We start from the raw sequence: 26142 nt of genomic DNA, 5'->3' as shown, positions 1-26142 counted from the left end.
GGAATTCTCTGCCTGCTTTTCCCCAGTACTCTGCAAGCTCTCCAGCACAACATAAAATATGGGGCTCTGTGCTTTCTTTGCTTCTGAACAAGTGTTACTGTTTTCTGCACAAAAGCGATACTGCTAAGAAATGTGAACACTTCTGTTTCCCAGGCACAGAGAAGGTGCTAGCAGGGAATTCTCTGCCTGCCTTTCCCCAGTGCTCTGCAAGCTCTCCAGGACAACATAAAATCTGGGGCTCTGTGCTTTCTTTCGTCTGAACAAGTGTTACTGTTTTCTGCACAAAAGCGATTCTGCGAAGCAATGTGAACAGGCACAGAGAAGGTGCTAGCAGGGAATTCTCTGCCTGCCTTTCCCCAGTGCTCTGCAAGCTCTCCAGGACAACATAAAATCTGGGGCTCTGTGCTTTCTTTCGTTCTGAACAAGTGTTACTGTTTTCTGCACAAAAGCGATACTGCTAGGAAATGTGAACACTTCTGTTTCCCAGGCACAGAGAAGGTGCTAGCAGGGAATTCTCTGCCTGCTTTTCCCCAGTGCTCTGCAAGCTCTCCAGGACAACATAAAATCTGGGGCTCTGTGCTTTCTTTTGTTCTGAAAAAGTGTTACTGTTGTCTGCACAAAAGCGATTCTGCCAAGCAATGTGAACACTTCTGCTTCCCAGGCAAAGAGAAGGTGCTAGCAGGAAATTCTCTGCCTGCCTTTCCCCAGTGCTCTGCAAGCTCTCCAGGACAACAGCAAATCTGGGGCTCTGTGCTTTCTTTCGTTCTGAACAAGTGTTAGTGTTTTCTGCACAAAAGCGATTCTGCGAAGCAATGTGAAGACTTCTGTTTCCGAGGCACAGAGAAGGTGCTAGCAGGGAATTCTCGGCCTGCTTTTCCCCAGTGCTCTGCAAGCTCTCCAGGACAACATAAAATCTGGGGCTCTGTGCTTTCTTTCGTTCTGAAAAAGTGTTACTGTTGTCTGCACAAAAGCGATTCTGCGAAGCAATGTGAAGACTTCTGCTTCCCAGGCACAGAGAAGGTGCTAGCAGGGAATTCTCTGCCTGCCTTTCCCCAGTGCTCTGCAAGCTCTCCAGGACAACATAAAATCTGGGGCTCTGTGCTTTCTTTCGTTCTGAACAAGTGTTACTGTTTTCTGCACAAAAGCGATTCTGCGAAGCAATGGGAACACTTCTGTTTCCCAGGCACAGAGAAGGTGCTAGCAGGGAATTCTCTGCCTGCTTTTCCCCAGTGCTCTGCAAGCTCTCCAGGACAACATAAAATCTGGGGCTCTGTGCTTTCTTTCGTTCTGAACAAGTGTTACTGTTTTCTGCACAAAAGCGATTCTGCGAAGGAATGTGAAGAGGCACAGAGAAGGTGCTAGCAGGGAATTCTCTGCCTGCCTTTCCCCAGTGCTCTGCAAGCTCTCCAGGACAACATAAAATCTGGGGCTCTGTGCTTTCTTTTGTTCTGAACAAGTGTTAGTGTTTTCTGCACAAAAGCGATTCTGCCAAGCAATGTGAACACTTCTGCTTCCCAGGCACAGAGAAGGTGCTAGCAGGAAATTCTCTGCCTGCCTTTCCCCAGTGCTCTGCAAGCTCACCAGGACAACATAGAATCTGGGGCTCTGTGCTTTCTTTTGTTCTGAACAAGTGTTAGTGTTTTCTGCACAAAAGCGATTCTGCGAAGCAATGTGAACACTTCTGCTTCCCAGGCACAGAGAAGGTGCTAGCAGGGAATTCTCTGCCTGCCTTTCCCCAGTGCTCTGCAAGCTCTCCAGGACAACATAAATTCTGGGGCTCTGTGCTTTCTTTCGTCTGAACAAGTGTTACTGTTTTCTGCACAAAAGCGATTCTGCGAAGCAATGTGAACAGGCACAGAGAAGGTGTAGCAGGGAATTCTCTGCCTGCCTTTCCCCAGTGCTCTGCAAGCTCTCCAGGACAACATAAAATCTGTGGCTCTGTGCTTTCTTTCGTTCTGAACAAGTGTTACTGTTTTCTGCACAAAAGCGATTCTGCAAAGCAATGGGAACACTTCTGTTTCCCAGGCACAGAGAAGGTGCTAGCAGGGAATTCTCTGCCTGCTTTTCCCCAGTGCTCTGCAAGCTCTCCAGGACAACATAAAATCTGGGGCTCTGTGCTTTCTTTCGTTCTGAACAAGTGTTACTGTTTTCTGCACAAAAGCGATTCTGCGAAGGAATGTGAACAGGCATAGAGAAGGTGCTAGCAGGGAATTCTCTGCCTGCCTTTCCCCAGTGCTCTGCAAGCTCTCCACGACAACATAAAATCTGGGGCTCTGTGCTTTCTTTCGTTCTGAACAGGTGTTATTGTTTTCTGCACAAAAGCGATTCTGCGAAGCAATGTGAAGACTTCTGCTTCCCAGGCACAGAGAAGGTGCTAGCAGGGAATTTTCTGCCTGCCTTTCCCCAGTGCTCTGCAAGCTCTCCAGGACAACATAAAATCTGGGGCTCTGTGCTTTCTTTCGTTCTGAACAAGTGTTACTGTTTTCTGCAGAAAAGTGATTCTGCGAAGCAATGTGAACACTTCTGCTTCCCAGGCACATAGAAGGTGCTAGCAGGGAATTCTCTGCCTGCCTTTCCCCAGTGCTCTGCAAGCTCTCCAGCACAACATAAAATCTGGTGCTCTGTGCTTTCTTTCGTCTGAACAAGTGTTACTGTTTTCTGCACAAAAGCGATTCTGCGAAGCAATGTGAACAGGCACAGAAAAGGTGCTAGCAGGGAATTCTCTGCCTGCCTTTCCCCAGTGCTCTGCAAGCTCTCCAGGACAACATAAAATCTGGGGCTCTGTGCTTTCTTTCGTCTGAACAAGTGTTACTGTTTTCTGCACAAAAGCGATTCTGCGAAGCAATGTGAACACTTCTGTTTCCCAGGCACAGAGAAGGTGCTAGCAGGGAATTCTCTGCCTGCCTTTCCCCAGTGCTCTGCAAGCTCTCCAGGACAACATAAAATCTGGGGCTCTGTGCTTTCTTTCGTTCTGAACAAGTGTTACTGTTTTCTGCACAAAAGCGATACTGCTAGGAAATGTGAACACTTCTGTTTCCCAGGCACAGAGAAGGTGCTAGCAGGGAATTCTCTGCCTGCTTTTCCCCAGTGCTCTGCAAGCTCTCCAGGACAACATAAAATCTGGGGCTCTGTGCTTTCTTTTGTTCTGAAAAAGTGTTACTGTTGTCTGCACAAAAGCGATTCTGCCAAGCAATGTGAACACTTCTGCTTCCCAGGCAAAGAGAAGGTGCTAGCAGGAAATTCTCTGCCTGCCTTTCCCCAGTGCTCTGCAAGCTCTCCAGGACAACAGCAAATCTGGGGCTCTGTGCTTTCTTTCGTTCTGAACAAGTGTTAGTGTTTTCTGCACAAAAGCGATTCTGCGAAGCAATGTGAAGACTTCTGTTTCCGAGGCACAGAGAAGGTGCTAGCAGGGAATTCTCGGCCTGCTTTTCCCCAGTGCTCTGCAAGCTCTCCAGGACAACATAAAATCTGGGGCTCTGTGCTTTCTTTCGTTCTGAAAAAGTGTTACTGTTGTCTGCACAAAAGCGATTCTGCGAAGCAATGTGAAGACTTCTGCTTCCCAGGCACAGAGAAGGTGCTAGCAGGGAATTCTCTGCCTGCCTTTCCCCAGTGCTCTGCAAGCTCTCCAGGACAACATAAAATCTGGGGCTCTGTGCTTTCTTTCGTTCTGAACAAGTGTTACTGTTTTCTGCACAAAAGCGATTCTGCGAAGCAATGGGAACACTTCTGTTTCCCAGGCACAGAGAAGGTGCTAGCAGGGAATTCTCTGCCTGCTTTTCCCCAGTGCTCTGCAAGCTCTCCAGGACAACATAAAATCTGGGGCTCTGTGCTTTCTTTCGTTCTGAACAAGTGTTACTGTTTTCTGCACAAAAGCGATTCTGCGAAGGAATGTGAAGAGGCACAGAGAAGGTGCTAGCAGGGAATTCTCTGCCTGCCTTTCCCCAGTGCTCTGCAAGCTCTCCAGGACAACATAAAATCTGGGGCTCTGTGCTTTCTTTCGTTCTGAACAAGTGTTAGTGTTTTCTGCACAAAAGCGATTCTGCGAAGCAATGTGAACACTTCTGCTTCCCAGGCACAGAGAAGGTGCTAGCAGGGAATTCTCTGTCTGCTTTTCCCCAGTACTCTGCAAGCTCTCCAGCACAACATAAAATATGGGGCTCTGTGCTTTCTTTGCTTCTGAACAAGTGTTACTGTTTTCTGCACAAAAGCGATACTGCTAAGAAATGTGAACACTTCTGTTTCCCAGGCACAGAGAAGGTGCTAGCAGGGAATTCTCTGCCTGCTTTTCCCCAGTGCTCTGCAAGCTCTCCAGGACAACATAAAATCTGGGGCTCTGTGCTTTCTTTTGTTCTGAAAAAGTGTTACTGTTTTCTGCACAAAAGCGATTCTGCCAAGCAATGTGAACACTTCTGCTTCCCAGGCACAGAGAAGGTGCTAGCAGGAAATTCTCTGCCTGCCTTTCCCCAGTGCTCTGCAAGCTCACCAGGACAACATAGAATCTGGGGCTCTGTGCTTTCTTTTGTTCTGAACAAGTGTTACTGTTTTCTGCAGAAAAGTGATTCTGCGAAGCAATGTGAACACTTCTGCTTCCCAGGCACATAGAAGGTGCTAGCAGGGAATTCTCTGCCTGCCTTTCCCCAGTGCTCTGCAAGCTCTCCAGCACAACATAAAATCTGGGGCTCTGTGCTTTCTTTCGTCTGAAGAAGTGTTACTGTTTTCTGCACAAAAGCGATTCTGCGAAGCAATGTGAACAGCACAGAGAAGGTGCTAGCAGGGAATTCTCTGCCTGCCTTTCCCCAGTGCTCTGCAAGCTCTCCAGGACAACATAAAATCTGGGGCTCTGTGCTTTCTTTCGTCTGAACAAGTGTTACTGTTTTCTGCACAAAAGCGATTCTGCGAAGCAATGTGAACAGGCACAGAGAAGGTGCTAGCAGGGAATTCTCTGCCTGCTTTTCCCCAGTGCTCTGCAAGCTCTCCAGGACAACATAAAATCTGGGGCTCTGTGCTTTCTTTTGTTCTGAACAAGTGTTAGTGTTGTCTGCACAAAAGCGATTCTGCCAAGCAATGTGAACACTTCTGCTTCCCAGGCAAAGAGAAGGTGCTAGCAGGAAATTCTCTGCCTGCCTTTCCCCAGTGCTCTGCAAGCTCTCCAGGACAACAGCAAATCTGGGGCTCTGTGCTTTCTTTCGTTCTGAACAAGTGTTAGTGTTTTCTGCACAAAAGCGATTCTGCGAAGCAATGGGAACACTTCTGTTTCCCAGGCACAGAGAAGGTGCTAGCAGGGAATTCTCTGCCTGCTTTTCCGCAGTGCTCTGCAAGCTCTCCAGGACAACATAAAATCTGGGGCTCTGTGCTTTCTTTCGTTCTGAACAAGTGTTACTGTTTTCTGCACAAAAGCGATTCTGCGAAGGAATGTGAACAGGCATAGAGAAGGTGCTAGCAGGGAATTCTCTGCCTGCCTTTCCCCAGTGCTCTGCAAGCTCTCCAGGACAACATAAAATCTGGGGCTCTGTGCTTTCTTTCGTTCTGAACAAGTGTTACTGTTTTCTGCAGAAAAGTGATTCTGCGAAGCAATGTGAACACTTCTGCTTCCCAGGCACATAGAAGGTGCTAGCAGGGAATTCTCTGCCTGCCTTTCCCCAGTGCTCTGCAAGCTCTCCAGCACAACATAAAATCTGGTGCTCTGTGCTTTCTTTCGTCTGAACAAGTGTTACTGTTTTCTGCACAAAAGCGATTCTGCGAAGCAATGTGAACAGGCACAGAGAAGGTGCTAGCAGGGAATTCTCTGCCTGCCTTTCCCCAGTGCTCTGCAAGCTCTCCAGGACAACATAAAATCTGGGGCTCTGTGCTTTCTTTCGTCTGAACAAGTGTTACTGTTTTCTGCACAAAAGCGATTCTGCCAAGCAATGTGAACACTTCTGTTTCCCAGGCACAGAGAAGGTGCTAGCAGGGAATTCTCTGCCTGCCTTTCCCCAGTGCTCTGCAAGCTCTCCAGGACAACATAAAATCTGGGGCTCTGTGCTTTCTTTCGTTCTGAACAAGTGTTACTGTTTTCTGCACAAAAGCGATTCTGCGAAGGAATGTGAAGAGGCACAGAGAAGGTGCTAGCAGGGAATTCTCTGCCTGCCTTTCCCCAGTGCTCTGCAAGCTCTCCAGGACAACATAAAATCTGGGGCTCTGTGCTTTCTTTTGTTCTGAACAAGTGTTAGTGTTTTCTGCACAAAAGCGATTCTGCCAAGCAATGTGAACACTTCTGCTTCCCAGGCACAGAGAAGGTGCTAGCAGGAAATTCTCTGCCTGCCTTTCCCCAGTGCTCTGCAAGCTCACCAGGACAACATAGAATCTGGGGCTCTGTGCTTTCTTTTGTTCTGAACAAGTGTTAGTGTTTTCTGCACAAAAGCGATTCTGCGAAGCAATGTGAACACTTCTGCTTCCCAGGCACAGAGAAGGTGCTAGCAGGGAATTCTCTGCCTGCCTTTCCCCAGTGCTCTGCAAGCTCTCCAGGACAACATAAATTCTGGGGCTCTGTGCTTTCTTTCGTCTGAACAAGTGTTACTGTTTTCTGCACAAAAGCGATTCTGCGAAGCAATGTGAACAGGCACAGAGAAGGTGTAGCAGGGAATTCTCTGCCTGCCTTTCCCCAGTGCTCTGCAAGCTCTCCAGGACAACATAAAATCTGTGGCTCTGTGCTTTCTTTCGTTCTGAACAAGTGTTACTGTTTTCTGCACAAAAGCGATTCTGCAAAGCAATGGGAACACTTCTGTTTCCCAGGCACAGAGAAGGTGCTAGCAGGGAATTCTCTGCCTGCTTTTCCCCAGTGCTCTGCAAGCTCTCCAGGACAACATAAAATCTGGGGCTCTGTGCTTTCTTTCGTTCTGAACAAGTGTTACTGTTTTCTGCACAAAAGCGATTCTGCGAAGGAATGTGAACAGGCATAGAGAAGGTGCTAGCAGGGAATTCTCTGCCTGCCTTTCCCCAGTGCTCTGCAAGCTCTCCACGACAACATAAAATCTGGGGCTCTGTGCTTTCTTTCGTTCTGAACAGGTGTTATTGTTTTCTGCACAAAAGTGATTCTGCGAAGCAATGTGAAGACTTCTGCTTCCCAGGCACAGAGAAGGTGCTAGCAGGGAATTTTCTGCCTGCCTTTCCCCAGTGCTCTGCAAGCTCTCCAGGACAACATAAAATCTGGGGCTCTGTGCTTTCTTTCGTTCTGAACAAGTGTTACTGTTTTCTGCAGAAAAGTGATTCTGCGAAGCAATGTGAACACTTCTGCTTCCCAGGCACATAGAAGGTGCTAGCAGGGAATTCTCTGCCTGCCTTTCCCCAGTGCTCTGCAAGCTCTCCAGCACAACATAAAATCTGGTGCTCTGTGCTTTCTTTCGTCTGAACAAGTGTTACTGTTTTCTGCACAAAAGCGATTCTGCGAAGCAATGTGAACAGGCACAGAAAAGGTGCTAGCAGGGAATTCTCTGCCTGCCTTTCCCCAGTGCTCTGCAAGCTCTCCAGGACAACATAAAATCTGGGGCTCTGTGCTTTCTTTCGTCTGAACAAGTGTTACTGTTTTCTGCACAAAAGCGATTCTGCGAAGCAATGTGAACACTTCTGTTTCCCAGGCACAGAGAAGGTGCTAGCAGGGAATTCTCTGCCTGCCTTTCCCCAGTGCTCTGCAAGCTCTCCAGGACAACATAAAATCTGGGGCTCTGTGCTTTCTTTCGTTCTGAACAAGTGTTACTGTTTTCTGCACAAAAGCGATACTGCTAGGAAATGTGAACACTTCTGTTTCCCAGGCACAGAGAAGGTGCTAGCAGGGAATTCTCTGCCTGCTTTTCCCCAGTGCTCTGCAAGCTCTCCAGGACAACATAAAATCTGGGGCTCTGTGCTTTCTTTTGTTCTGAAAAAGTGTTACTGTTGTCTGCACAAAAGCGATTCTGCCAAGCAATGTGAACACTTCTGCTTCCCAGGCAAAGAGAAGGTGCTAGCAGGAAATTCTCTGCCTGCCTTTCCCCAGTGCTCTGCAAGCTCTCCAGGACAACAGCAAATCTGGGGCTCTGTGCTTTCTTTCGTTCTGAACAAGTGTTAGTGTTTTCTGCACAAAAGCGATTCTGCGAAGCAATGTGAAGACTTCTGTTTCCGAGGCACAGAGAAGGTGCTAGCAGGGAATTCTCGGCCTGCTTTTCCCCAGTGCTCTGCAAGCTCTCCAGGACAACAGCAAATCTGGGGCTCTGTGCTTTCTTTCGTTCTGAAAAAGTGTTACTGTTGTCTGCACAAAAGCGATTCTGCGAAGCAATGTGAAGACTTCTGCTTCCCAGGCACAGAGAAGGTGCTAGCAGGGAATTCTCTGCCTGCCTTTCCCCAGTGCTCTGCAAGCTCTCCAGGACAACATAAAATCTGGGGCTCTGTGCTTTCTTTCGTTCTGAACAAGTGTTACTGTTTTCTGCACAAAAGCGATTCTGCGAAGCAATGGGAACACTTCTGTTTCCCAGGCACAGAGAAGGTGCTAGCAGGGAATTCTCTGCCTGCTTTTCCCCAGTGCTCTGCAAGCTCTCCAGGACAACATAAAATCTGGGGCTCTGTGCTTTCTTTCGTTCTGAACAAGTGTTACTGTTTTCTGCACAAAAGCGATTCTGCGAAGGAATGTGAAGAGGCACAGAGAAGGTGCTAGCAGGGAATTCTCTGCCTGCCTTTCCCCAGTGCTCTGCAAGCTCTCCAGGACAACATAAAATCTGGGGCTCTGTGCTTTCTTTCGTTCTGAACAAGTGTTAGTGTTTTCTGCACAAAAGCGATTCTGCGAAGCAATGTGAACACTTCTGCTTCCCAGGCACAGAGAAGGTGCTAGCAGGGAATTCTCTGTCTGCTTTTCCCCAGTACTCTGCAAGCTCTCCAGCACAACATAAAATATGGGGCTCTGTGCTTTCTTTGCTTCTGAACAAGTGTTACTGTTTTCTGCACAAAAGCGATACTGCTAAGAAATGTGAACACTTCTGTTTCCCAGGCACAGAGAAGGTGCTAGCAGGGAATTCTCTGCCTGCTTTTCCCCAGTGCTCTGCAAGCTCTCCAGGACAACATAAAATCTGGGGCTCTGTGCTTTCTTTTGTTCTGAAAAAGTGTTACTGTTTTCTGCACAAAAGCGATTCTGCCAAGCAATGTGAACACTTCTGCTTCCCAGGCACAGAGAAGGTGCTAGCAGGAAATTCTCTGCCTGCCTTTCCCCAGTGCTCTGCAAGCTCACCAGGACAACATAGAATCTGGGGCTCTGTGCTTTCTTTTGTTCTGAACAAGTGTTACTGTTTTCTGCAGAAAAGTGATTCTGCGAAGCAATGTGAACACTTCTGCTTCCCAGGCACAGAGAAGGTGCTAGCAGGGAATTCTCTGCCTGCCTTTCCCCAGTGCTCTGCAAGCTCTCCAGCACAACATAAAATCTGGGGCTCTGTGCTTTCTTTCGTCTGAAGAAGTGTTACTGTTTTCTGCACAAAAGCGATTCTGCGAAGCAATGTGAACAGCACAGAGAAGGTGCTAGCAGGGAATTCTCTGCCTGCCTTTCCCCAGTGCTCTGCAAGCTCTCCAGGACAACATAAAATCTGGGGCTCTGTGCTTTCTTTCGTCTGAACAAGTGTTACTGTTTTCTGCACAAAAGCGATTCTGCGAAGCAATGTGAACAGGCACAGAGAAGGTGCTAGCAGGGAATTCTCTGCCTGCTTTTCCCCAGTGCTCTGCAAGCTCTCCAGGACAACATAAAATCTGGGGCTCTGTGCTTTCTTTTGTTCTGAACAAGTGTTAGTGTTGTCTGCACAAAAGCGATTCTGCCAAGCAATGTGAACACTTCTGCTTCCCAGGCAAAGAGAAGGTGCTAGCAGGAAATTCTCTGCCTGCCTTTCCCCAGTGCTCTGCAAGCTCTCCAGGACAACAGCAAATCTGGGGCTCTGTGCTTTCTTTCGTTCTGAACAAGTGTTAGTGTTTTCTGCACAAAAGCGATTCTGCGAAGCAATGGGAACACTTCTGTTTCCCAGGCACAGAGAAGGTGCTAGCAGGGAATTCTCTGCCTGCTTTTCCGCAGTGCTCTGCAAGCTCTCCAGGACAACATAAAATCTGGGGCTCTGTGCTTTCTTTCGTTCTGAACAAGTGTTACTGTTTTCTGCACAAAAGCGATTCTGCGAAGGAATGTGAACAGGCATAGAGAAGGTGCTAGCAGGGAATTCTCTGCCTGCCTTTCCCCAGTGCTCTGCAAGCTCTCCAGGACAACATAAAATCTGGGGCTCTGTGCTTTCTTTCGTTCTGAACAAGTGTTACTGTTTTCTGCAGAAAAGTGATTCTGCGAAGCAATGTGAACACTTCTGCTTCCCAGGCACATAGAAGGTGCTAGCAGGGAATTCTCTGCCTGCCTTTCCCCAGTGCTCTGCAAGCTCTCCAGGACAACATAAAATCTGGGGCTCTGTGCTTTCTTTCGTCTGAACAAGTGTTACTGTTTTCTGCACAAAAGCGATTCTGCGAAGCAATGTGAACAGGCACAGAGAAGGTGCTAGCAGGGAATTCTCTGCCTGCCTTTCCCCAGTGCTCTGCAAGCTCTCCAGGACAACATAAAATCTGGGGCTCTGTGCTTTCTTTCGTCTGAACAAGTGTTACTGTTTTCTGCACAAAAGCGATTCTGCCAAGCAATGTGAACACTTCTGTTTCCCAGGCACAGAGAAGGTGCTAGCAGGGAATTCTCTGCCTGCCTTTCCCCAGTGCTCTGCAAGCTCTCCAGGACAACATAAAATCTGGGGCTCTGTGCTTTCTTTCGTTCTGAACAAGTGTTACTGTTTTCTGCACAAAAGCGATTCTGCGAAGGAATGTGAAGAGGCACAGAGAAGGTGCTAGCAGGGAATTCTCTGCCTGCCTTTCCCCAGTGCTCTGCAAGCTCTCCAGGACAACATAAAATCTGGGGCTCTGTGCTTTCTTTCGTTCTGAACAAGTGTTACTGTTTTCTGCACAAAAGCGATTCTGCAAAGCAATGTGAACACTTCTGCTTCCCAGGCACAGAGAAGATGCTAGCAGGGAATTCTCTGCCTGCTTTTCCCCAGTACTCTGCAAGCTCTCCAGCACAACATAAAATATGGGGCTCTGTGCTTTCTTTGCTTCTGAACAAGTGTTACTGTTTTCTGCACAAAAGCGATACTGCTAAGAAATGTGAACACTTCTGTTTCCCAGGCACAGAGAAGGTGCTAGCAGGGAATTCTCTGCCTGCTTTTCCCCAGTGCTCTGCAAGCTCTCCAGGACAACATAAAATCTGGGGCTCTGTGCTTTCTTTTGTTCTGAAAAAGTGTTACTGTTTTCTGCACAAAAGCGATTCTGCCAAGCAATGTGAACACTTCTGCTTCCCAGGCACAGAGAAGGTGCTAGCAGGAAATTCTCTGCCTGCCTTTCTCCAGTGCTCTGCAAGCTCACCAGGACAACATAGAATCTGGGGCTCTGTGCTTTCTTTTGTTCTGAACAAGTGTTAGTGTTTTCTGCACAAAAGCGATTCTGCGAAGCAATGTGAAGACTTCTGCTTCCCAGGCACAGAGAAGGTGCTAGCAGGGAATTCTCTGCCTGCCTTTCCCCAGTGCTCTGCAAGCTCTCCAGGACAACATAAAATCTGGGGCTCTGTGCTTTCTTTCGTCTGAACAAGTGTTACTGTTTTCTGCACAAAAGCGATTCTGCGAAGCAATGTGAACAGGCACAGAGAAGGTGCTAGCAGGGAATTCTCTGCCTGCCTTTCCCCAGTGCTCTGCAAGCTCTCCAGGACAACATAAAATCTGTGGCTCTGTGCTTTCTTTCGTTCTGAACAAGTGTTACTGTTTTCTGCACAAAAGCGATTCTGCAAAGCAATGTGAACACTTCTGTTTCCCAGGCCCAGAGAAGGTGCTAGCAGGGAATTCTCTGCCTGCTTTTCCCCAGTGCTCTGCAAGCTCTCCAGGACAACATAAAATCTGGGGCTCTGTGCTTTCTTTCGTTCTGAACAAGTGTTACTGTTTTCTGCACAAAAGCGATTCTGCGAAGGAATGTGAACAGGCATAGAGAAGGTGCTAGCAGGGAATTCTCTGCCTGCCTTTCCCCAGTGCTCTGCAAGCTCTCCAGGACAACATAAAATCTGGGGCTCTGTGCTTTCTTTCGTTCTGAACAGGTGTTACTGTTTTCTTCACAAAAGCGATTCTGCGAAGAAATGTGAAGACTTCTGCTTCCCAGGCACAGAGAAGGTGCTAGCAGGGAATTGTCTGCCTGCCTTTCCCCAGTGCTCTGCAAGCTCTCCAGGACAACATAAAATCTGGGGCTCTGTGCTTTCTTTCGTTCTGAACAAGTGTTACTGTTTTCTGCAGAAAAGTGATTCTGCGAAGCAATGTGAACACTTCTGCTTCCCAGGCACATAGAAGGTGCTAGCAGGGAATTCTCTGCCTGCCTTTCCCCAGTGCTCTGCAAGCTCTCCAGCACAACATAAAATCTGGGGCTCTGTGCTTTCTTTCGTCTGAAGAAGTGTTACTGTTTTCTGCACAAAAGCGATTCTGCGAGGCAATGTGAACAGCACAGAGAAGGTGCTAGCAGGGAATTCTCTGCCTGCCTTTCCCCAGTGCTCTGCAAGCTCTCCAGGACAACATAAAATCTGGGGCTCTGTGCTTTCTTTCGTCTGAACAAGTGTTACTGTTTTCTGCACAAAAGCGATTCTGCGAAGCAATGTGAACAGGCACAGAGAAGGTGCTAGCAGGGAATTCTCTGCCTGCTTTTCCCCAGTGCTCTGCAAGCTCTCCAGGACAACATAAAATCTGGGGCTCTGTGCTTTCTTTTGTTCTGAACAAGTGTTAGTGTTGTCTGCACAAAAGCGATTCTGCCAAGCAATTTGAACACTTCTGCTTCCCAGGCAAAGAGAAGGTGCTAGCAGGAAATTCTCTGCCTGCCTTTCCCCAGTGCTCTGCAAGCTCTCCAGGACAACAGCAAATCTGGGGCTCTGTGCTTTCTTTCGTTCTGAACAAGTGTTACTGTTTTCTGCACAAAAGCGATTCTGCGAAGCAATGGGAACACTTCTCTTTCCCAGGCACAGAGAAGGTGCTAGCAGGGAATTCTCTGCCTGCTTTTCCCCAGTGCTCTGCAAGCTCTCCAGGACAACATAAAATCTGGGGCTCTGTGCTTTCTTTTGTTCTGAAAAAGTGTTACTGTTGTCTGCACAAAAGCGATTCTGCGAAGCAATGTGAAGACTTCTGCTTCCCAGGCACAGAGAAGGTGCTAGCAGGGAATTCTCTGCCTGCCTTTCCCCAGTGCTCTGCAAGCTCTCCAGGACAACAGCAAATCTGGGGCTCTGTGCTTTGTTTCGTTCTGAACAAGTGTTACTGTTTTCTGCACAAAAGCGATTCTGCGAAGCAATGGGAACACTTCTGTTTCCCAGGCACAGAGAAGGTGCTAGCAGGGAATTCTCTGCCTGCTTTTCCCCAGTACTCTGCAAGCTCTCCAGCACAACATAAAATATGGGGCTCTGTGCTTTCTTTGCTTCTGAACAAGTGTTACTGTTTTCTGCACAAAAGCGATACTGCTAAGAAATGTGAACACTTCTGTTTCCCAGGCACAGAGAAGGTGCTAGCAGGGAATTCTCTGCCTGCCTTTCCCCAGTGCTCTGCAAGCTCTCCAGGACAACATAAAATCTGGGGCTCTGTGCTTTCTTTCGTCTGAACAAGTGTTACTGTTTTCTGCACAAAAGCGATTCTGCGAAGCAATGTGAACAGGCACAGAGAAGGTGCTAGCAGGGAATTCTCTGCCTGCCTTTCCCCAGTGCTCTGCAAGCTCTCCAGGACAACATAGAATCTGGGGCTCTGTGCTTTCTTTCGTTCTGAACAAGTGTTACTGTTTTCTGCACAAAAGCGATACTGCTAGGAAATGTGAACACTTCTGTTTCCCAGGCACAGAGAAGGTGCTAGCAGGGAATTCTCTGCCTGCTTTTCCCCAGTGCTCTGCAAGCTCTCCAGGACAACATAAAATCTGGGGCTCTGTGCTTTCTTTTGTTCTGAAAAAGTGTTACTGTTGTCTGCACAAAAGCGATTCTGCCAAGCAATGTGAACACTTCTGCTTCCCAGGCAAAGAGAAGGTGCTAGCAGGAAATTCTCTGCCTGCCTTTCCCCAGTGCTCTGCAAGCTCTCCAGGACAACAGCAAATCTGGGGCTCTGTGCTTTCTTTCGTTCTGAACAAGTGTTAGTGTTTTCTGCACAAAAGCGATTCTGCGAAGCAATGTGAAGACTTCTGTTTCCGAGGCACAGAGAAGGTGCTAGCAGGGAATTCTCGGCCTGCTTTTCCCCAGTGCTCTGCAAGCTCTCCAGGACAACATAAAATCTGGGGCTCTGTGCTTTCTTTCGTTCTGAAAAAGTGTTACTGTTGTCTGCACAAAAGCGATTCTGCGAAGCAATGTGAAGACTTCTGCTTCCCAGGCACAGAGAAGGTGCTAGCAGGGAATTCTCTGCCTGCCTTTCCCCAGTGCTCTGCAAGCTCTCCAGGACAACATAAAATCTGGGGCTCTGTGCTTTCTTTCGTTCTGAACAAGTGTTACTGTTTTCTGCAGAAAAGTGATTCTGCGAAGCAATGTGAACACTTCTGCTTCCCAGGCACATAGAAGGTGCTAGCAGGGAATTCTCTGCCTGCCTTTCCCCAGTGCTCTGCAAGCTCTCCAGCACAACATAAAATCTGGTGCTCTGTGCTTTCTTTCGTCTGAACAAGTGTTACTGTTTTCTGCACAAAAGCGATTCTGCGAAGCAATGTGAACAGGCACAGAGAAGGTGCTAGCAGGGAATTCTCTGCCTGCCTTTCCCCAGTGCTCTGCAAGCTCTCCAGGACAACATAAAATCTGGGGCTCTGTGCTTTCTTTCGTTCTGAACAAGTGTTACTGTTTTCTGCACAAAAGCGATTCTGCGAAGCAATGGGAACACTTCTGTTTCCCAGGCACAGAGAAGGTGCTAGCAGGGAATTCTCTGCCTGCTTTTCCCCAGTGCTCTGCAAGCTCTCCAGGACAACATAAAATCTGGGGCTCTGTGCTTTCTTTCGTTCTGAACAAGTGTTACTGTTTTCTGCACAAAAGCGATTCTGCGAAGGAATGTGAAGAGGCACAGAGAAGGTGCTAGCAGGGAATTCTCTGCCTGCCTTTCCCCAGTGCTCTGCAAGCTCTCCAGGACAACATAAAATCTGGGGCTCTGTGCTTTCTTTCGTTCTGAACAAGTGTTACTGTTTTCTGCACAAAAGCGATTCTGCAAAGCAATGTGAACACTTCTGCTTCCCAGGCACAGAGAAGGTGCTAGCAGGGAATTCTCTGCCTGCTTTTCCCCAGTACTCTGCAAGCTCTCCAGCACAACATAAAATATGGGGCTCTGTGCTTTCTTTGCTTCTGAACAAGTGTTACTGTTTTCTGCACAAAAGCGATACTGCTAAGAAATGTGAACACTTCTGTTTCCCAGGCACAGAGAAGGTGCTAGCAGGGAATTCTCTGCCTGCTTTTCCCCAGTGCTCTGCAAGCTCTCCAGGACAACATAAAATCTGGGGCTCTGTGCTTTCTTTTGTTCTGAAAAAGTGTTACTGTTTTCTGCACAAAAGCGATTCTGCCAAGCAATGTGAACACTTCTGCTTCCCAGGCACAGAGAAGGTGCTAGCAGGAAATTCTCTGCCTGCCTTTCTCCAGTGCTCTGCAAGCTCACCAGGACAACATAGAATCTGGGGCTCTGTGCTTTCTTTTGTTCTGAACAAGTGTTAGTGTTTTCTGCACAAAAGCGATTCTGCGAAGCAATGTGAAGACTTCTGCTTCCCAGGCACAGAGAAGGTGCTAGCAGGGAATTCTCTGCCTGCCTTTCCCCAGTGCTCTGCAAGCTCTCCAGGACAACATAAAATCTGGGGCTCTGTGCTTTCTTTCGTCTGAACAAGTGTTACTGTTTTCTGCACAAAAGCGATTCTGCGAAGCAATGTGAACAGGCACAGAGAAGGTGCTAGCAGGGAATTCTCTGCCTGCCTTTCCCCAGTGCTCTGCAAGCTCTCCAGGACAACATAAAATCTGTGGCTCTGTGCTTTCTTTCGTTCTGAACAGGTGTTACTGTTTTCTGCACAAAAGCGATTCTGCGAAGAAATGTGAAGACTTCTGCTTCCCAGGCACAGAGAAGGTGCTAGCAGGGAATTGTCTGCCTGCCTTTCCCCAGTGCTCTGCAAGCTCTCCAGGACAACATAAAATCTGGGGCTCTGTGCTTTCTTTCGTTCTGAACAAGTGTTACTGTTTTCTGCAGAAAAGTGATTCTGCGAAGCAATGTGAACACTTCTGCTTCCCAGGCACATAGAAGGTGCTAGCAGGGAATTCTCTGCCTGCCTTTCCCCAGTGCTCTGCAAGCTCTCCAGCACAACATAAAATCTGGGGCTCTGTGCTTTCTTTCGTCTGAAGAAGTGTTACTGTTTTCTGCACAAAAGCGATTCTGCGAGGCAATGTGAACAGCACAGAGAAGGTGCTAGCAGGGAATTCTCTGCCTGCCTTTCCCCAGTGCTCTGCAAGCTCTCCAGGACAACATAAAATCTGGGGCTCTGTGCTTTCTTTCGTCTGAACAAGTGTTACTGTTTTCTGCACAAAAGCGATTCTGCGAAGCAATGTGAACAGGCACAGAGAAGGTGCTAGCAGGGAATTCTCTGCCTGCTTTTCCCCAGTGCTCTGCAAGCTCTCCAGGACAACATAAAATCTGGGGCTCTGTGCTTTCTTTTGTTCTGAACAAGTGTTAGTGTTGTCTGCACAAAAGCGATTCTGCCAAGCAATTTGAACACTTCTGCTTCCCAGGCAAAGAGAAGGTGCTAGCAGGAAATTCTCTGCCTGCCTTTCCCCAGTGCTCTGCAAGCTCTCCAGGACAACAGCAAATCTGGGGCTCTGTGCTTTCTTTCGTTCTGAACAAGTGTTACTGTTTTCTGCACAAAAGCGATTCTGCGAAGCAATGGGAACACTTCTCTTTCCCAGGCACAGAGAAGGTGCTAGCAGGGAATTCTCTGCCTGCTTTTCCCCAGTGCTCTGCAAGCTCTCCAGGACAACATAAAATCTGGGGCTCTGTGCTTTCTTTTGTTCTGAAAAAGTGTTACTGTTTTCTGCACAAAAGCGATTCTGCCAAGCAATGTGAACACTTCTGCTTCCCAGGCACAGAGAAGGTGCTAGCAGGAAATTCTCTGCCTGCCTTTCTCCAGTGCTCTGCAAGCTCACCAGGACAACATAGAATCTGGGGCTCTGTGCTTTCTTTTGTTCTGAACAAGTGTTAGTGTTTTCTGCACAAAAGCGATTCTGCGAAGCAATGTGAAGACTTCTGCTTCCCAGGCACAGAGAAGGTGCTAGCAGGGAATTCTCTGCCTGCCTTTCCCCAGTGCTCTGCAAGCTCTCCAGGACAACATAAAATCTGGGGCTCTGTGCTTTCTTTCGTCTGAACAAGTGTTACTGTTTTCTGCACAAAAGCGATTCTGCGAAGCAATGTGAACAGGCACAGAGAAGGTGCTAGCAGGGAATTCTCTGCCTGCCTTTCCCCAGTGCTCTGCAAGCTCTCCAGGACAACATAAAATCTGTGGCTCTGTGCTTTCTTTCGTTCTGAACAAGTGTTACTGTTTTCTGCACAAAAGCGATTCTGCAAAGCAATGTGAACACTTCTGTTTCCCAGGCCCAGAGAAGGTGCTAGCAGGGAATTCTCTGCCTGCTTTTCCCCAGTGCTCTGCAAGCTCTCCAGGACAACATAAAATCTGGGGCTCTGTGCTTTCTTTCGTTCTGAACAAGTGTTACTGTTTTCTGCACAAAAGCGATTCTGCGAAGGAATGTGAACAGGCATAGAGAAGGTGCTAGCAGGGAATTCTCTGCCTGCCTTTCCCCAGTGCTCTGCAAGCTCTCCAGGACAACATAAAATCTGGGGCTCTGTGCTTTCTTTCGTTCTGAACAGGTGTTACTGTTTTCTGCACAAAAGCGATTCTGCGAAGAAATGTGAAGACTTCTGCTTCCCAGGCACAGAGAAGGTGCTAGCAGGGAATTGTCTGCCTGCCTTTCCCCAGTGCTCTGCAAGCTCTCCAGGACAACATAAAATCTGGGGCTCTGTGCTTTCTTTCGTTCTGAACAAGTGTTACTGTTTTCTGCAGAAAAGTGATTCTGCGAAGCAATGTGAACACTTCTGCTTCCCAGGCACATAGAAGGTGCTAGCAGGGAATTCTCTGCCTGCCTTTCCCCAGTGCTCTGCAAGCTCTCCAGCACAACATAAAATCTGGGGCTCTGTGCTTTCTTTCGTCTGAAGAAGTGTTACTGTTTTCTGCACAAAAGCGATTCTGCGAGGCAATGTGAACAGCACAGAGAAGGTGCTAGCAGGGAATTCTCTGCCTGCCTTTCCCCAGTGCTCTGCAAGCTCTCCAGGACAACATAAAATCTGGGGCTCTGTGCTTTCTTTCGTCTGAACAAGTGTTACTGTTTTCTGCACAAAAGCGATTCTGCGAAGCAATGTGAACAGGCACAGAGAAGGTGCTAGCAGGGAATTCTCTGCCTGCTTTTCCCCAGTGCTCTGCAAGCTCTCCAGGACAACATAAAATCTGGGGCTCTGTGCTTTCTTTTGTTCTGAACAAGTGTTAGTGTTGTCTGCACAAAAGCGATTCTGCCAAGCAATTTGAACACTTCTGCTTCCCAGGCAAAGAGAAGGTGCTAGCAGGAAATTCTCTGCCTGCCTTTCCCCAGTGCTCTGCAAGCTCTCCAGGACAACATAAAATCTGGGGCTCTGTGCTTTCTTTTGTTCTGAAAAAGTGTTACTGTTGTCTGCACAAAAGCGATTCTGCGAAGCAATGTGAAGACTTCTGCTTCCCAGGCACAGAGAAGGTGCTAGCAGGGAATTCTCTGCCTGCCTTTCCCCAGTGCTCTGCAAGCTCTCCAGGACAACAGCAAATCTGGGGCTCTGTGCTTTGTTTCGTTCTGAACAAGTGTTACTGTTTTCTGCACAAAAGCGATTCTGCGAAGCAATGGGAACACTTCTGTTTCCCAGGCACAGAGAAGGTGCTAGCAGGGAATTCTCTGCCTGCTTTTCCCCAGTACTCTGCAAGCTCTCCAGCACAACATAAAATATGGGGCTCTGTGCTTTCTTTGCTTCTGAACAAGTGTTACTGTTTTCTGCACAAAAGCGATACTGCTAAGAAATGTGAACACTTCTGTTTCCCAGGCACAGAGAAGGTGCTAGCAGGGAATTCTCTGCCTGCCTTTCCCCAGTGCTCTGCAAGCTCTCCAGGACAACATAAAATCTGGGGCTCTGTGCTTTCTTTCGTCTGAACAAGTGTTACTGTTTTCTGCACAAAAGCGATTCTGCGAAGCAATGTGAACAGGCACAGAGAAGGTGCTAGCAGGGAATTCTCTGCCTGCCTTTCCCCAGTGCTCTGCAAGCTCTCCAGGACAACATAAAATCTGGGGCTCTGTGCTTTCTTTCGTTCTGAACAAGTGTTACTGTTTTCTGCACAAAAGCGATTCTGCGAAGCAATGGGAACACTTCTGTTTCCCAGGCACAGAGAAGGTGCTAGCAGGGAATTCTCTGCCTGCTTTTCCCCAGTGCTCTGCAAGCTCTCCAGGACAACATAAAATCTGGGGCTCTGTGCTTTCTTTCGTTCTGAACAAGTGTTACTGTTTTCTGCACAAAAGCGATTCTGCGAAGGAATGTGAAGAGGCACAGAGAAGGTGCTAGCAGGGAATTCTCTGCCTGCCTTTCCCCAGTGCTCTGCAAGCTCTCCAGGACAACATAAAATCTGGGGCTCTGTGCTTTCTTTCGTTCTGAACAAGTGTTACTGTTTTCTGCACAAAAGCGATTCTGCAAAGCAATGTGAACACTTCTGCTTCCCAGGCACAGAGAAGGTGCTAGCAGGGAATTCTCTGCCTGCTTTTCCCCAGTACTCTGCAAGCTCTCCAGCACAACATAAAATATGGGGCTCTGTGCTTTCTTTGCTTCTGAACAAGTGTTACTGTTTTCTGCACAAAAGCGATACTGCTAAGAAATGTGAACACTTCTGTTTCCCAGGCACAGAGAAGGTGCTAGCAGGGAATTCTCTGCCTGCTTTTCCCCAGTGCTCTGCAAGCTCTCCAGGACAACATAAAATCTGGGGCTCTGTGCTTTCTTTTGTTCTGAAAAAGTGTTACTGTTTTCTGCACAAAAGCGATTCTGCCAAGCAATGTGAACACTTCTGCTTCCCAGGCACAGAGAAGGTGCTAGCAGGAAATTCTCTGCCTGCCTTTCTCCAGTGCTCTGCAAGCTCACCAGGACAACATAGAATCTGGGGCTCTGTGCTTTCTTTTGTTCTGAACAAGTGTTAGTGTTTTCTGCACAAAAGCGATTCTGCGAAGCAATGTGAAGACTTCTGCTTCCCAGGCACAGAGAAGGTGCTAGCAGGGAATTCTCTGCCTGCCTTTCCCCAGTGCTCTGCAAGCTCTCCAGGACAACATAAAATCTGGGGCTCTGTGCTTTCTTTCGTCTGAACAAGTGTTACTGTTTTCTGCACAAAAGCGATTCTGCGAAGCAATGTGAACAGGCACAGAGAAGGTGCTCGCAGGGAATTCTCTGCCTGCCTTTCCCCAGTGCTCTGCAAGCTCTCCAGGACAACATAAAATCTGTGGCTCTGTGCTTTCTTTCGTTCTGAACAGGTGTTACTGTTTTCTGCACAAAAGCGATTCTGCGAAGAAATGTGAAGACTTCTGCTTCCCAGGCACAGAGAAGGTGCTAGCAGGGAATTGTCTGCCTGCCTTTCCCCAGTGCTCTGCAAGCTCTCCAGGACAACATAAAATCTGGGGCTCTGTGCTTTCTTTCGTTCTGAACAAGTGTTACTGTTTTCTGCAGAAAAGTGATTCTGCGAAGCAATGTGAACACTTCTGCTTCCCAGGCACATAGAAGGTGCTAGCAGGGAATTCTCTGCCTGCCTTTCCCCAGTGCTCTGCAAGCTCTCCAGCACAACATAAAATCTGGGGCTCTGTGCTTTCTTTCGTCTGAAGAAGTGTTACTGTTTTCTGCACAAAAGCGATTCTGCGAGGCAATGTGAACAGCACAGAGAAGGTGCTAGCAGGGAATTCTCTGCCTGCCTTTCCCCAGTGCTCTGCAAGCTCTCCAGGACAACATAAAATCTGGGGCTCTGTGCTTTCTTTCGTCTGAACAAGTGTTACTGTTTTCTGCACAAAAGCGATTCTGCGAAGCAATGTGAACAGGCACAGAGAAGGTGCTAGCAGGGAATTCTCTGCCTGCTTTTCCCCAGTGCTCTGCAAGCTCTCCAGGACAACATAAAATCTGGGGCTCTGTGCTTTCTTTTGTTCTGAACAAGTGTTAGTGTTGTCTGCACAAAAGCGATTCTGCCAAGCAATTTGAACACTTCTGCTTCCCAGGCAAAGAGAAGGTGCTAGCAGGAAATTCTCTGCCTGCCTTTCCCCAGTGCTCTGCAAGCTCTCCAGGACAACAGCAAATCTGGGGCTCTGTGCTTTCTTTCGTTCTGAACAAGTGTTACTGTTTTCTGCACAAAAGCGATTCTGCGAAGCAATGGGAACACTTCTCTTTCCCAGGCACAGAGAAGGTGCTAGCAGGGAATTCTCTGCCTGCTTTTCCCCAGTGCTCTGCAAGCTCTCCAGGACAACATAAAATCTGGGGCTCTGTGCTTTCTTTTGTTCTGAAAAAGTGTTACTGTTTTCTGCACAAAAGCGATTCTGCCAAGCAATGTGAACACTTCTGCTTCCCAGGCACAGAGAAGGTGCTAGCAGGAAATTCTCTGCCTGCCTTTCTCCAGTGCTCTGCAAGCTCACCAGGACAACATAGAATCTGGGGCTCTGTGCTTTCTTTTGTTCTGAACAAGTGTTAGTGTTTTCTGCACAAAAGCGATTCTGCGAAGCAATGTGAAGACTTCTGCTTCCCAGGCACAGAGAAGGTGCTAGCAGGGAATTCTCTGCCTGCCTTTCCCCAGTGCTCTGCAAGCTCTCCAGGACAACATAAAATCTGGGGCTCTGTGCTTTCTTTCGTCTGAACAAGTGTTACTGTTTTCTGCACAAAAGCGATTCTGCGAAGCAATGTGAACAGGCACAGAGAAGGTGCTAGCAGGGAATTCTCTGCCTGCCTTTCCCCAGTGCTCTGCAAGCTCTCCAGGACAACATAAAATCTGTGGCTCTGTGCTTTCTTTCGTTCTGAACAAGTGTTACTGTTTTCTGCACAAAAGCGATTCTGCAAAGCAATGTGAACACTTCTGTTTCCCAGGCCCAGAGAAGGTGCTAGCAGGGAATTCTCTGCCTGCTTTTCCCCAGTGCTCTGCAAGCTCTCCAGGACAACATAAAATCTGGGGCTCTGTGCTTTCTTTCGTTCTGAACAAGTGTTACTGTTTTCTGCACAAAAGCGATTCTGCGAAGGAATGTGAACAGGCATAGAGAAGGTGCTAGCAGGGAATTCTCTGCCTGCCTTTCCCCAGTGCTCTGCAAGCTCTCCAGGACAACATAAAATCTGGGGCTCTGTGCTTTCTTTCGTTCTGAACAGGTGTTACTGTTTTCTGCACAAAAGCGATTCTGCGAAGAAATGTGAAGACTTCTGCTTCCCAGGCACAGAGAAGGTGCTAGCAGGGAATTGTCTGCCTGCCTTTCCCCAGTGCTCTGCAAGCTCTCCAGGACAACATAAAATCTGGGGCTCTGTGCTTTCTTTCGTTCTGAACAAGTGTTACTGTTTTCTGCAGAAAAGTGATTCTGCGAAGCAATGTGAACACTTCTGCTTCCCAGGCACATAGAAGGTGCTAGCAGGGAATTCTCTGCCTGCCTTTCCCCAGTGCTCTGCAAGCTCTCCAGCACAACATAAAATCTGGGGCTCTGTGCTTTCTTTCGTCTGAAGAAGTGTTACTGTTTTCTGCACAAAAGCGATTCTGCGAGGCAATGTGAACAGCACAGAGAAGGTGCTAGCAGGGAATTCTCTGCCTGCCTTTCCCCAGTGCTCTGCAAGCTCTCCAGGACAACATAAAATCTGGGGCTCTGTGCTTTCTTTCGTCTGAACAAGTGTTACTGTTTTCTGCACAAAAGCGATTCTGCGAAGCAATGTGAACAGGCACAGAGAAGGTGCTAGCAGGGAATTCTCTGCCTGCTTTTCCCCAGTGCTCTGCAAGCTCTCCAGGACAACATAAAATCTGGGGCTCTGTGCTTTCTTTTGTTCTGAACAAGTGTTAGTGTTGTCTGCACAAAAGCGATTCTGCCAAGCAATTTGAACACTTCTGCTTCCCAGGCAAAGAGAAGGTGCTAGCAGGAAATTCTCTGCCTGCCTTTCCCCAGTGCTCTGCAAGCTCTCCAGGACAACATAAAATCTGGGGCTCTGTGCTTTCTTTTGTTCTGAAAAAGTGTTACTGTTGTCTGCACAAAAGCGATTCTGCGAAGCAATGTGAAGACTTCTGCTTCCCAGGCACAGAGAAGGTGCTAGCAGGGAATTCTCTGCCTGCCTTTCCCCAGTGCTCTGCAAGCTCTCCAGGACAACAGCAAATCTGGGGCTCTGTGCTTTGTTTCGTTCTGAACAAGTGTTACTGTTTTCTGCACAAAAGCGATTCTGCGAAGCAATGGGAACACTTCTGTTTCCCAGGCACAGAGAAGGTGCTAGCAGGGAATTCTCTGCCTGCTTTTCCCCAGTACTCTGCAAGCTCTCCAGCACAACATAAAATATGGGGCTCTGTGCTTTCTTTGCTTCTGAACAAGTGTTACTGTTTTCTGCACAAAAGCGATACTGCTAAGAAATGTGAACACTTCTGTTTCCCAGGCACAGAGAAGGTGCTAGCAGGGAATTCTCTGCCTGCCTTTCCCCAGTGCTCTGCAAGCTCTCCAGGACAACATAAAATCTGGGGCTCTGTGCTTTCTTTCGTCTGAACAAGTGTTACTGTTTTCTGCACAAAAGCGATTCTGCGAAGCAATGTGAACAGGCACAGAGAAGGTGCTAGCAGGGAATTCTCTGCCTGCCTTTCCCCAGTGCTCTGCAAGCTCTCCAGGACAACATAGAATCTGGGGCTCTGTGCTTTCTTTCGTTCTGAACAAGTGTTACTGTTTTCTGCACAAAAGCGATACTGCTAGGAAATGTGAACACTTCTGTTTCCCAGGCACAGAGAAGGTGCTAGCAGGGAATTCTCTGCCTGCTTTTCCCCAGTGCTCTGCAAGCTCTCCAGGACAACATAAAATCTGGGGCTCTGTGCTTTCTTTTGTTCTGAAAAAGTGTTACTGTTGTCTGCACAAAAGCGATTCTGCCAAGCAATGTGAACACTTCTGCTTCCCAGGCAAAGAGAAGGTGCTAGCAGGAAATTCTCTGCCTGCCTTTCCCCAGTGCTCTGCAAGCTCTCCAGGACAACAGCAAATCTGGGGCTCTGTGCTTTCTTTCGTTCTGAACAAGTGTTAGTGTTTTCTGCACAAAAGCGATTCTGCGAAGCAATGTGAAGACTTCTGTTTCCGAGGCACAGAGAAGGTGCTAGCAGGGAATTCTCGGCCTGCTTTTCCCCAGTGCTCTGCAAGCTCTCCAGGACAACATAAAATCTGGGGCTCTGTGCTTTCTTTCGTTCTGAAAAAGTGTTACTGTTGTCTGCACAAAAGCGATTCTGCGAAGCAATGTGAAGACTTCTGCTTCCCAGGCACAGAGAAGGTGCTAGCAGGGAATTCTCTGCCTGCCTTTCCCCAGTGCTCTGCAAGCTCTCCAGGACAACATAAAATCTGGGGCTCTGTGCTTTCTTTCGTTCTGAACAAGTGTTACTGTTTTCTGCAGAAAAGTGATTCTGCGAAGCAATGTGAACACTTCTGCTTCCCAGGCACATAGAAGGTGCTAGCAGGGAATTCTCTGCCTGCCTTTCCCCAGTGCTCTGCAAGCTCTCCAGCACAACATAAAATCTGGTGCTCTGTGCTTTCTTTCGTCTGAACAAGTGTTACTGTTTTCTGCACAAAAGCGATTCTGCGAAGCAATGTGAACAGGCACAGAGAAGGTGCTAGCAGGGAATTCTCTGCCTGCCTTTCCCCAGTGCTCTGCAAGCTCTCCAGGACAACATAAAATCTGGGGCTCTGTGCTTTCTTTCGTTCTGAACAAGTGTTACTGTTTTCTGCACAAAAGCGATTCTGCGAAGCAATGGGAACACTTCTGTTTCCCAGGCACAGAGAAGGTGCTAGCAGGGAATTCTCTGCCTGCTTTTCCCCAGTGCTCTGCAAGCTCTCCAGGACAACATAAAATCTGGGGCTCTGTGCTTTCTTTCGTTCTGAACAAGTGTTACTGTTTTCTGCACAAAAGCGATTCTGCGAAGGAATGTGAAGAGGCACAGAGAAGGTGCTAGCAGGGAATTCTCTGCCTGCCTTTCCCCAGTGCTCTGCAAGCTCTCCAGGACAACATAAAATCTGGGGCTCTGTGCTTTCTTTCGTTCTGAACAAGTGTTACTGTTTTCTGCACAAAAGCGATTCTGCAAAGCAATGTGAACACTTCTGCTTCCCAGGCACAGAGAAGGTGCTAGCAGGGAATTCTCTGCCTGCTTTTCCCCAGTACTCTGCAAGCTCTCCAGCACAACATAAAATATGGGGCTCTGTGCTTTCTTTGCTTCTGAACAAGTGTTACTGTTTTCTGCACAAAAGCGATACTGCTAAGAAATGTGAACACTTCTGTTTCCCAGGCACAGAGAAGGTGCTAGCAGGGAATTCTCTGCCTGCTTTTCCCCAGTGCTCTGCAAGCTCTCCAGGACAACATAAAATCTGGGGCTCTGTGCTTTCTTTTGTTCTGAAAAAGTGTTACTGTTTTCTGCACAAAAGCGATTCTGCCAAGCAATGTGAACACTTCTGCTTCCCAGGCACAGAGAAGGTGCTAGCAGGAAATTCTCTGCCTGCCTTTCTCCAGTGCTCTGCAAGCTCACCAGGACAACATAGAATCTGGGGCTCTGTGCTTTCTTTTGTTCTGAACAAGTGTTAGTGTTTTCTGCACAAAAGCGATTCTGCGAAGCAATGTGAAGACTTCTGCTTCCCAGGCACAGAGAAGGTGCTAGCAGGGAATTCTCTGCCTGCCTTTCCCCAGTGCTCTGCAAGCTCTCCAGGACAACATAAAATCTGGGGCTCTGTGCTTTCTTTCGTCTGAACAAGTGTTACTGTTTTCTGCACAAAAGCGATTCTGCGAAGCAATGTGAACAGGCACAGAGAAGGTGCTAGCAGGG

Source organism: Strix uralensis, chromosome 2, assembly GCF_047716275.1.
Source record: "Strix uralensis isolate ZFMK-TIS-50842 chromosome 2, bStrUra1, whole genome shotgun sequence".
Lineage (NCBI taxonomy): Eukaryota > Metazoa > Chordata > Aves > Strigiformes > Strigidae > Strix > Strix uralensis.
The sequence above is the reverse complement of the archived record's forward strand: the minus strand, read 5'-3'. Positions refer to the sequence as shown.